We start from the raw sequence: 13,666 nt of genomic DNA, 5'->3' as shown, positions 1-13,666 counted from the left end.
TAGTCAACAAAATTACATGAAGTAGAAACATGTATTTCAAAACACCAATATGTGTTTTCGGGAGTCGAAATGTGGTATTACATGTCTTTATACGTCATAAGACGCATGAAACACATCTCATATACAAATCCAAGCATTACACTCTTCGAAGGACCCGAAAACAAATTTCACGCACAAAAATGCACTGGAAAGAGGTCTTCATGCACTATCACGTGTCGAAATAAATTCATACGCTCCTTCACATGTTGTGTTGACACTGCATGTGCCTCCACGCACCATAAAGAGTTTGCAACGCGCCTTCACACCCTAGGAATGAGTCGAACGCACCATCACGTGCTGGTTAATGACTGTCACTCACTTGCACGTGTCGCCAGGCTCGAAATGAGGTTGTCACGTGCTTCCATGCACTCACATGTGTCGATCAACGATATGGTCAACTTTTTTATTGTTGACCAATCAATTGACCTGGTGGGCGTTGATTGATTCGGGTTGAACACAGTTGACTCAATGGGTTGACTCATTGACGAATGGGTCTTAACCAACCTATTGACCAATGGGTTGTATAATCGAGTTTCCCAATCCATTTTCGACCCGATTCTACGTGATGAACCCTATTTTTCTATCCTTCTAATTTGTCATTTTTCGATGACTTTCCGATGACATCACTATGGGGCTTGTGTAGCCTAGTCGACGTCTAGCCTTATCGTTCCAAATTTGGCTGTCTAGTTGGGTATTGGACATTGATTATTGCATCACATTTTTCTATAGTGAAGCCAAAGGGTATTTCTGTAATTTAATACCTCATTATTTTGAACAATATTTTAATTTACATTGGGCTCTTAAAACACAAATAAATGACACAAAATTTTTTTTAATTATATATTCTAATATTATTTATATAAAACAAATTATTTACATGATCGATGTATACTATCTTTTACTAAAAACAATGTTATAAAATTTTATTCTGTTTCAATAGGAATAAATTAGCCAAATATTGTGGGATATACAAAATAATGGCTAAGAAGAATTTGGAAAATTTCTTTTTGAAATGATGAATGTGCCCTTCTAAAGAGGATCTGTCCGAATCCAAAATAGTATTTATAATAATCATATATTTATTTTCCTTTTGATATTGTCAATTTTTTTCGTAATGAAATTTTTAATGAAAATATGATTTTCTACTTAAATTTTTTTGCATTTATCAGGTTTTTAGTTTGAATATGAATCAATCTCCATCAATATTTCATATATATATAAATAAAATTATTCAGCTCTATTCTAATAGTTATATTCATACCCATATCTCATTGATATAGAGTTACCCAATCTAACAGTTAAAAAAAAAAAAGTCAGATCATTTGACTCAATCTAATAGTTTCCCAATCTAATAAATAAACTCATGTAAAGGCTGGCTCGGTGAAGGGCGGTGTGTTGGGTAAGTAAAAATATTTGACTTAAAAAACGGTGCCATTCCATTTATAAAAGATTCAATTCAATTCTTTAAAAATAGAAATTTTATAGAATAAGTCACGAGTTAGCGAGATAAATGGTAGCGATTATAGTTATAATTAATAATTAAAATCAGATTATTTAACACCATTTTCTATGTTTATTATATTATTGAATTATTAGATTATTATTATATACTTTTAATAGTTAAATTTGACCGATAAATTCTCTTTTCCAGTGAAGGTTATAAAACAGATATATTTATTCTATTGATTTTACAACTAGGGCATGAGAAAAATAACTAATCCATCTATCTAAAGGTGGAAATTTAAGCCCTCGGGACTGTTGGGCCTGTGGCCCATGATCCCGATCTAAACCATAGGGATTGAGCCCATATTTTCAACTTTGAATTATGAGAGTATGAGGCATCTTTATGTGCAATGTTATATACACCAAATTTTGAGTGTCTTATTCTGTATCTAAATGATTTAATATTATATGATTGAATGTTATTTATTTTTAATTTAAAATTATTAAATTATGTGACATGATAACATATCATATAAATATTCAATCAAATATGCAAATTGAGTATACATAATTTTATTGTATTGTTATAGATTTTTTTGATGAGAAGTGTTGGATATTAAGACTTTGTCTAAGATATTGGAGAAGAATGGAGTTTCGTTACAGTACAATGTTGTATCAATTCATCAATACAAAACTTGAATACAAATCATAAAACTTGGAAATATTGACAGGAAATACACCAATAAACACTATTGAGATAGCATTAAACATTACCAAAGATTATAAATCCCACATTACAATATCAAATAGTTGATTAAGCTCAAAGAGATTCGTCGCAAGGTAGAATGATTCAATTATTGTTGTAAAACCCAAGCTCTTTAACAGATTTATGTAGCGATTGTTGGAAAATGGGAACCTTCAAGAAACACATGGGAACAACAAACCTTTTTAATTCACTATCACTGTCATTAATATACACCACAAAATAACCCTTTGGAGCTCTTGTAATACTTCTTCAAACTCATCAATTTTCTTTGGCATAGTCACTTTACCAAAGGGACTAAAGAATTGAACTGAATAAAAATTGGATGTATAAATGGATATATATGAAGCTTGATAAATGTGCCATTGATTGAGAAGATAATATGTAGAGAAAGACAGGGAGGATTCAAAGTGGCAGAAGATGAACTTATTGGGGGGATTTACTTGCCACTTGGGAGGTTTTGTGGAAAGACGGTCAAAACCCTTGATTTTGTAAAACTAAATTTGTCAACCAAATGTTAGTGATTTGTCATACATTTTATCTATGAAGGGTATATGGGCAAGGTAGAAAGTGGCTTGGGCAGGGGTGCAAAGTGTGATTTTCAAAGAATAAGAAGGGTCAAAGTAAAATGAAGTTAAGTTTTTCCACCATGGGGTGTGGTAAAATACCCATAAGTTTGTGTGTGCTAGAAGTGCATATGTCTCTAGGCTCCTACTGCTTTCAAAGGCAAGTTGTTGGATATGGAGCTTTATGTGAAGCTACTTGTCAAAGAAAACAAAAACTAGCTCTCCCCTACCCTAATTATGTGAAGGAGAAAGAAAAGACATTGCAACTTCAAATGAGTTGAATCGTCTTTTTTAAGTTGAATCAATTATATTTAATATGTGAAACCCTAAATTCAGTAATTAATTCTATAATCTGTACAACAAGTTAGTCAAGAGTTAATTTTGATATACCACCAATATAATTCAAACCTATAACTTTTTATGTTGTTGGATGCACGCACTCTTGGCCCTCAAGAGTTAAACCTATTTTATCTCTTCAAATTAATTTGTCAATAATTTTGATTAATTTTAGTACTTTTTTTTTTAATGTGCTGTTTTATTGCTTACGTAAAAGAAAGAAGCCACCTTTCAAAAAAAAAAAAAATGTAGAATGTAATCAATATACCACGCTATTATTTGTCATAATATATTTACTTACAAAGAATTTCACATGTGTTGTCATATGTTAATTAAATTTATAATTAAAAATCACTTTCCTCTTTTAGTATTTTTGAAGAAGTATTTTCTAAAACAAAACCAACACCCAACCCCCCCCCCCCCCCCCCCCCCCCCCCCCCCCACATGTTTCGTGAAGACCAAAATAATACAATCATAACACCTATTTCGTGGAAATTGTCTATTAAAGTTAATTGGGGCACATATTTATTTGATATTTCACTTATGAATTAGGGTTTATTTTTGTATTTTTTTTGAGGTTGAATTGATGAGATTTTGAATGTTAGATTTTAATTGAGTTTAGGGATGAATTTTATGCTTAGATTTTGATTGTTAGATGAGAATTTTATTTAAAATTTGTGGGGGGTGAATAAGTAATGTTTTAAGGTTTTTTGGATGATTAAAAATTATATATATATATATTTGAAAGTGTGACTTAATAGGTTAGAGGGTATTTAATAAATTTAATTAAAGGGTAAAAAAGGTCTTTTGATGCTGAATAAATCATTAATTTACAGATTTTAATGAAACAGTTAGGTTCGTCATTCAATGCAAAATTAACCACAAACTGTCAATTTTATCTCTTGAAGTCTAAAAAAAATTATTTTTCTAACCATCTGTTAAATTTAATAAAAAATTATTAAATTTTTTTATAAAATTATTAGAAAGACAAAAGTTTTTTTAAGTTAAATAAAACTTTGCACTAATTTTTTAAAAATAATTTTTATTATAATTTTATTTAAAAATAATAAAAATTATTAGTGCAAAAATAAATAGAGTGATAACGCCATATAATTGTATGTTTGAAAGGTGAATTATAATTTTTAAACATGTGAAAAATGTTAATGAAATTTTTAAAAGGTATAAATATTAAAAATTTCAATATACTCTTTAACTGTTTTAAAAATTATAACTATATTTTTTTTAAACTAAATAAAATGCAGTAAACTAGACATGTAAACATCATATTACAAATAATATGAACTATAATTATATTTTTAAAATATATTGGGTAAATATGATAATTTTCAAAACAAAATGGAAAAATATCTAGTAATTATTAAAAGGGAAATTATAAAAAAGAGGCAAAAGTAAGGGGGTTTAAGCAAGATTGTCCAAAAAATTCAGATTAAAGCAAAAATACCCAACTTTTGTGAAATATCGAAACTACCCCTATATATCACTGTGCAAATCCAAAGAAAAATCGCCCACTGTCCCACTATCCACTGTCGTCCCACTATCGTCTCACTGTCAAGCCGATTTTCGATGATTTTTTTGCTTTTCGACGAACGAAAATGATCAAGAAGGTTAGTATATCTTCCGTAATCTTGTTTGAATCAAGTTATTGTTCATATTATTGAGATTTGAGTGAGATTTTGCTATTTGAAACTTTAGGGTTTCGATTTTGAACAATACTTAATATGTTTCGATTCTTGGCTGTTTTCGTTGAATTTGTTGAGGGGTTTTGTGTTATAGCCTATGTAGATTTGATTTGTGTTGAAATTGGAGGCTGAAATGATCGATTTTTGGTCAAAAAATGCATCCGAAGCATTCGACAGTCTGACATGGGAACATTATATCCCACTGTTATGACTAACACTCCCACTGTGACAATGGGTTAGGGGGGTTAAGTGGTTTTTTTAAAACATTAGGGATTTGGTCGTCATAGATTAGTCCACTGTGGGCGTTTCTGAAATTTGCCATGTGACAATGGGTTGCTGGTGAATAGCGTGGGTTGGGGTGAAAATTTACTTTTTTGAAACTGCAAGGATGGTAATAGATTCGAAAATTACTGAAGGGGGAAGAGATAAATATTGGACCTATTTGTAATAGAAATTTTCTCAAGGGGTAAATTGATATTTTTCAAGTGTAGGGTTTCTCGACGTGTAGTTTTCGAATTTTATATCCGTTTTTTCTGTTTTAAGATTTTTCAATATGTAGTTTTCGAATTTGAGATTAAGTTTTTCGATTTTTGTGCCTTTTGAACACAATTTACGATGTAATGAGCTAATTTCACTCAATATTTCAATTTTTTCATTTATAGGATATATCGACTCGTACTTTTGAATTTCAGTTTTGTTTTTCCGAATTTTGCCGTTTTATGATATATCGATTTGTATTTTCCAGATTTCTGAACGATTTTTCGATTAGTGATATTTTTATGTATTTTAACTGATAGAGTTCGAATTTTAATTCCGTTTTTTCAATTATTCACATTCTAGGGTATATCAACGTATAAAATTTGAATTTCATTTTCGTTTTTTCAAATTTCATCGTTTTAGAATATATCGACTCGTATTTTCTAGATTTTGGAACAATTTTTCGATTGTTGTCATTCTAGGGCATTTCAACGTTTAGAATTCGAATTTTATTTTTATTTTTTCCAATTTCACCATTTTAGGATATATCGACTCGTATTTTCCAAATTTTAGAACGATTTTTCTATTGTTGCCATTATAGGGTATTACAACATTTAGAATTCAAATTTCAATTTCGTTTTTTCGAATTTCATCGTTTTAGGATATATCAACTCGTATTTTTCAAATTTTCGATTGATTTTTTGATAGTTAACATTCTATGGTATTTCAACGTATAGAATTTGAATTTCATTTTTGTTTTTTCGAATTTCACCGTTTTAGGATACATCGACTCGTATTTTCCAGATTTTTGAAGAATTTTTTGATTGTTGCTATTCTAGGGTATTTCAACGTTTAGAATTTGAGTTTCAGTCTCGTTTTTTCGAATTTCACTGTTTTAGGATATATCGACTCATATTTTCCAAAATTTTGATTGTTAACATTCTGTGGTATTTCAATGTATAGAATTCGAATTTTGTTTTCGTTTTTTTGAATTTCACCGTTTTAGGATATATCGACTCGTATTTTCCAGATTTTGAAACAATTTTTTGATTGTTGTCATTGTAGGGTATTTCAACGTTTAGAATTCGAATTTTAGTTTTGTTTTTTCGAATTTTACCGTTTTAGGATATATTAACTCGTATTTTTCAGAATTTCGACTGATTTTTTGATTGTTAACATTCTATGGTATTTTAACGTATAAAATTCGAATTTCATTTTTATTTTTTCAAATTTCACCGTTTTAGGATATAATTACTCGTATTATTCTGATTTTTGAATTATTTTTTGTTTGTTGAAATTCTAGGGTATTTCAACGTATAAAATTTGAATTTCAGTTTTGTTTTTTTATTTTAACTGTTTTACGATCTTGAAATCTTATTTTTAAAATTTTGTGATCACCTTTTTTATTGTTTTGTATTTTTTATCTTTTTATGATTTTTCTATGAAGACATTTGTTTACATATTTGCTATTTATGAATGACTAACAAATTTTGCAAATTTTCGTAGGATATTTCTCGCAAAAGAAAACGTGTTGAAGGCAAGCTACAAATCCTCGATGAGTCCAGATACTTTCGGACAGATCTGATATGTCGTGCATAGCACACAGTATTATCTAGGATTACGTCTACACTGACCCCGGATCAGCTACGACTATTTGAGAGGACATGTTTCAGGTATTTTCTTCGTTTACCCAAGACCAAATTCTTTGGGATATTGGGTCATTCATTTCTACTACGGTAGCTACATCGATTCTCTGTCAGAGACAAGTTTTGGTTTAGGATTAGCGGGGTTGATGTTCGTTTTAGCCCGTTTAAGTTTGCTTTGGTGACGGGTCTTTCGTTTAGCCGACGCATTGATATCTCTTCATATATTCCTCGCTCCTCCAAACATAGGATTAGAGATACGTACTTTTGAGGTTGTCCAAAGGTGCAGTATCATGACCTAGAGCATGTTTTCTTGTCGAGGCCATGGGGGGATGACAATATTGATGTTGTCAAGATGTCCTTATTGTATGTTCTTTACATGGTTTTGTTAGGAAATGATCAACGAAATAAGGTGTCTTCAGAATATTTACAATTGGTTGATCATCTGGACGGGTTTAATTCCTACCCCTAGGGTATCCCCGTGTGGCAGATGACATACGAGTCTATGTCACAGACGAGTGACAGAGTGTGCTTCGGATGGATGCTTGAGATATGTAGATACGACCTCTACGGATTTTCTTTCGCATTTCAGGTTAGTTTTAATTTATTGATTATATATATTAATTGGAAAAAATATGAATTGATTTATTTAAAGGCCAAACGACTATTTCCCACCCAAGGTTTGATGTTTTCTCAAAAGTCTCCCCTTTAACCATGGAAACACCAAATACCCACCCATGGCCGGTTAGATTTAACCAAACCCTAACGCCTGAAAATTTTATCTCTTTTTGCCCCCCTAAACTTTAAAAACTAAAAATTTTCCCTTAGCCTAAGTTTTAAAAAATGACAGTTTCACCCTAGGGTTTGGTTTTGAAATCTCCGACGACCGTTCCGGCTCCATTGACGATGGCCTCTCCCTCCCGAAGCAGCCTCTCCTTCTGACGAATGCTTTCCTCCCATTTGGAGGCTCGATCGACGTCAGAAACTCTTTGGGAGACGAAGAACTTCGTCGGGGAAGACGAAGTTCTTCGTCTCCCTAGACGAAGACGAAGCCGTCGTCTTCGTTTGGGAAGACAATCGTCTTCCCAGAGGTCTTCTTCTGGGAAGATGATCGTCTTCCCAGACGAAGACGACGGCTTCGTCTTCGTCTGGGGAGACGAAGAACTTTGTCTTCCCCGACGAAGTTCTTCGTCTCCCAAGGCGTTTTCGATGCCGATCGAGCCTCCAAATGGGAGAAAAGCATTCGCCGGAAGGAGAGGCTGCTTTGGGAGGGAGAGGCCGTTGGCAATGGAGCCGGAACGGTCACCGAAGATTTCAAAACCAAACCCTAGGGTGAAACTGCCATTTTTTAAAACTTAAGCTAGGGGAAAATTTTAGTTTTTAAAGTTTAGGGGGGCAAAATTAGATTCTATTTTAGTTTATTTTTAATATTATAGCAAAAATGATGATTTTACCCCTACCACCGTTAGGGTTTGGTTAAATCTAACCGTCCATGGGTGGGTGTTTGGTGTTTCCATAGTTAAAGGGGGGACTTTTGAGAAAACATCAAACCTTGGATGGGAAATAGTCGTTTGGCCTTATTTAAATCATAAATGATTATATTGCAGTATTGGATATATGAGACTTTGGACACGTTATACGATTGGATTGACCTTGTTGATCTCTATACGTCCCCACAGATGTTTAGGTGACGTACACAAAACGTCCCTAGTTGGACTCATATAAGTCGTATTTTCACTGGTGATCTGATATGTACTCATTAATTAATAAGTCGATTAATTCATTATATGTTACAATTATTTTGACTTATATATCTTCATCATTAAGAGGATATCACATTCCCCCTTCATCCATCATCGATCGAGGAGGGTTTACCATGGTATGCTGAGATTCACGAGTACACTAGTTTACCCGATGTTGATTACTCCTCATCTTCTTCAGTTCCTCTCGCAACCAGAGATAGGGCTTCTCCAGCCTCAGGACCTTCAGATATACCCATCGAGACTTCTGAGACGCATGAGGAGCCTATTCAGCCTCATGTTATGGAGTAGTGTCCTCTATTCGTATCACCTAGTATTTCTACATTAGATGTTACATTAGTGCACTGGCGTGTTACGATTTTACATGAGATATCGAGTCTTTGTGATGATATCTCTTCCCAGATGACTCGATTATAGGATCATATGGCTCGTTTGGAGGACATCGTCACGCGTACATATCCAACCCTTGTCGCTCAGGTTGTAAAACCACTTCTAATTTATTACTTATAAAAAATGTCTACAGTGTTATTATTCTGACAACTATTATTACATTCGTACGGGAGAGGGATGACGATATTCGACTGACATCTCCCATTGATACCGCAATACCATCCCATCAGCCATATGAGGTCTGTATGACATTTTAAATTTATATTTAATGTTAAATATCGTTATTATATTATAGTATTGTTATATATGAAATGTCACTTATTAAGTTATTGTTACTATTATCTTAGGGTAGTCGCCAGGAGGAGGCACCGGTTAGCCCTTCTGTTGCATCACCTGTCCGAGCTAAGGTATGTCACTTATCAATGGAACTTTATTTTTATGATTGTTCGGTTATCGATTAATATAGGGTATATATATTCGTATAAGGTCTTTAATTGCTTCAGATCCTCCACTTAAGGTATGATAATTATTATAGATATTATATTTTATATGAAATATCATTTACCATTTTATCCTTTTCATGCATATAAGAAACCGGCATTGATATATTATCGATCGAGGGTTCTGCCCGAACACCTTTTCCGGAAGTTGAGGTTAACTTTTTTTTAAAAATGTCATTGATCGATTTGTCTTTTCAATTATATTGTTTATTTAATGATGTTTTGACTCTTTTTCAAGACGAGCAATTATGGTTACTTGCTGATATCCCGAGTTCAACCAAAAAGATAGTGGATATTAGTTCACAGGAGGAGGACTTCCAAGAGGACATTTCTGAAGCCATTCATATTGAGGTATATCAATTATACTTAGTATATAAATATTCGTATATATTAGTCACTGAGATGTTTAAAATTACAATTTTAAAGTTCAATGAGAGAGCATGCGTCATAGACTTGATCGTGATTCAGGATTCTCCAGCTAAACCTCTTCTCGCATACATGAAGAAGGTAAAATAAATCGATTAATGCTAATTGTTACGTAGGATGGAATGATGAATTAATTATTTTTTGGGATCATGTAGCTGATTCGTACAGCATATAGCCGGATCATCTGGAAAGGTTTGTTGGTTCATACCCCGTATACAAATCCACTCAAAGGGAGGGCAAAACGGTAACTTAGGACCATTCCATCCTCTACCTCAGAGCGCGAGGAATCTTTCCTCACGTGGTACACTAGAGCTATGGCTTCTGACACACATGATGTCTACTTCATCGGATCGAAGTCAAAGGACAGTTTTTGGCGGCTTGTTGTAGAGTTGCACGAGTGGCTGACCAACGATGTAAGTTGTCTATACTATATAATTCGAGAAAAAGTTTGATATATTTATCAATAACTAACACATGTGAACTTGTTTATACCATTTTAGCATATGGATTCTTTTTTGGCTTTATTACATCGGCACTAGGACGACCACCATGTGACTGTTTCATAGCATTTGACGACTGCCCACACATTCTTCGGAGGCCATATTGAGATGGCTTGGAAGAGTTGGTAGACCATACCGTTTGAGGAGTTTGAGTTTTTGGGGCTCTTCAAGAGGATGGTTAAGGCAGCGTACACCTTAGGATTGATGTACAAACCATGGGGGATGGTCGATCAGGTATAGTATATATGTATTTTCATTACATTGAATTAGTCTATAATTGACTAAAATTTGTCACTGTTTATATGTTTACATCCCTATAAACTTCGACGACGCACATTGGGTGGCCGGAGTTATAGATTTTCGTGAGTGGTTGACTATAGTATACGATTTAAATGTACCATATTCAGGAAATATGAGGTCTCTTGAGCAGCGCATGTGACCGTATATGACATTCATACCCGCATTATTAGAGGCGATGAGTTTTTGGACCGCTTCTGGATAGACTCCATGACGTGATTCTTTCGCTTTATATCGAGCAATGGATGTCCCTCAGTAGGGACTGGGCTCCGGTGACTGTGGCATGTTTATGTTACGTTTTTTTAGTGTTTGGCATTGTCACAGAGCATCGATTTTCCTCGAGAGTCGTCTATCTTTATGCGTCGATGTTTAGCATCGCAGTTGTATTTTCACTATATCGAGTAGCTCACGGATGTATATTTAGTTAGCTCATTGTTTATTTATCGTTCTTCATATGTTCGTATGTATATATTTATTATATGTGCGTATGTGTACGATATACTTTATCTGTCATTATATATAGATATGCATTTGATTTCATTTTATATGTGATTTGAGTGATGTTACTACCCAGCAACAATAGAAAAATTCTTCGAAAATCTACAAAATATGAGTTGATATATCGTAAAATGATGAAATTCAAAAAACGAAACTGAAATTCGAATTGTAAAAGTTGAAATACCCTAGAATGGCAACAATCAAAAAATTCTTCAAAAATCTGGAAAATACAAGTCGATATATCGTAAAACGATGAAATTCGAAAAAATGGAACTGAAATTTGAATTCTAAAAGTTGAAATACCCTAGAATGGGAACAATCGAAAAATTTTTCAAAAATTTAGAAAATACGAGTCGATATATCATAAAACGGTGAAATTTGAAAAACAGAACTGACATTTGAATTCTAAAAGCTAAAATACCCTAGAATAGTAACAATCGACAAATTCTTCAAAAATCTGGAAAATACGAGTCGATATATCATAAAACGGTGAAACTCAAAAAAACGGAACTGAAATTCAAATTCTAAAAGTTGAAATACCCTAGAATGGTAACAATAAAAAAATTCTTCAAAAATCTAAAAAATACGAGTCGATATATCGTAAAACGGTGAAATTTGAAAAAACAGAATTCAAATTCTAAAAGTTAAATTACCTTAGAATGGCAACAATCAAAAAATTCTTCAAAAATCTGGAAAATACGAGTCGATATATCATAAACGATGAAATTCAAAAAAACGGAACTGAAATTCGAATTCTAAAAGTTGAAATACCCTAGAATGGCAACAATAAAAAAATTCTTCAGAAATCTGAAAAATACGAATCGATATATCATAAAACGTTGAAATTCAAAAAAACCTAAAATTTTATTTATAATGCTCCTACAATGTTTAATATCAAAATGCCCCCCAATTTTAATAATATTTCATTTGACCCCTCAATTATCTATTCCTAAAATTTCATTGAGAAATTTATAATGCTCTTACAATGTTTACTATCAAAATGCCCCCCTAATTTTAATAAAATTTCATTTAACCCCTCATAATGAGTTAGGAGGGTTTATATAAATGAGAGGAAGGGTAATTTTGGTATTTTAGAAAAAGTCATGGGCATTTTTGCTTAGGAATAGTGAATTTGGGCATTTTTGCTTGAAAATAGTGACTTTGGGCATTTTTGCTTAGTGGGAGGGTATTTTGGCCATTTTCTATAATTTCCCTTATTAAAAATAAGTTTACACCCTCAATACTATTCACAATTTTCCCATAAAGATATTATTATATTATTTTAAACTTAAAGATAAAATATACTTAATTACATCTTATTATAATATTTGGATACAATTATATAAATATTTTTAATTGGTAAAATTAATAGTTGATTTTAGTAAATAGATTAAAAAAAAAGATTTTATTTTCTATAGTCAAGGACTGTGTGGTTGTTATTAAACAAAAATTACTTTGATAATCTAACTTTTATTATTTATTTTATTTTGTTTGGTTTATGACAAATAATATAGATAATAATCTGATTATCACATTCACCTTAAGTATTAAAAGATTATCGATGTAATTTTAATTTTATTATAATTATACTCTTATTTATTAATTTTTTATGACAAAATAGCCTCAATTTTAATTAATATAACAAGTAATATAATAAATATTTTAGATTAATTACACCCAAAAATATTTAAGTAAAATAAAGTATATTATTTTATTACCTCTAATCAAATACAATAATTATTTATATCTATCCATTCTTATTTATTAATTTTTTTATAAGTAATATAAATAATATATTAGATTAATTACACCTAAAAACATTTAAGTAAAATAATATATTAGTATTATTTTATTACCTCTAATCAAATATAATAATTATTTATACCTCTCAATTTTATTAAACATAGTAATCATTTATATCAAATAATATTTTAAATAATTTATCTTTAAAGTAATTTTTTAATTTCTACAATAAAATATTATGTAAATTAAACGTCCTCTTATAACAATATTCAACTAAAGTAAGAAATAGTTATTTGGCCCTTTTGGAATGAGATATTTCCTGATAACCCAAACCAAATAGATTGGGTTTGGGTTCCATTTTTCTTGCCTACCTAACCACCCATATAGCTATTACAAACCAAAAACTAGACCACTTTGCTTTGTTTACATGTCATTGTTACTCGAAGAATTCGTTGATCAATTCTCGTTTTCTTCTTCTTCTTCAACAAAATAATAATAATAATAATAAATATAAAACAAATCTTAAAGTATCAAAATCAAAACCTAGAGATTCGTCTACAGAGAAAAAATTGAACCCAATCGAGA

This window comes from Mangifera indica, chromosome 19, assembly GCF_011075055.1.
Source record: "Mangifera indica cultivar Alphonso chromosome 19, CATAS_Mindica_2.1, whole genome shotgun sequence".
NCBI lineage: Eukaryota > Viridiplantae > Streptophyta > Magnoliopsida > Sapindales > Anacardiaceae > Mangifera > Mangifera indica.
The sequence above is the reverse complement of the archived record's forward strand: the minus strand, read 5'-3'. Positions refer to the sequence as shown.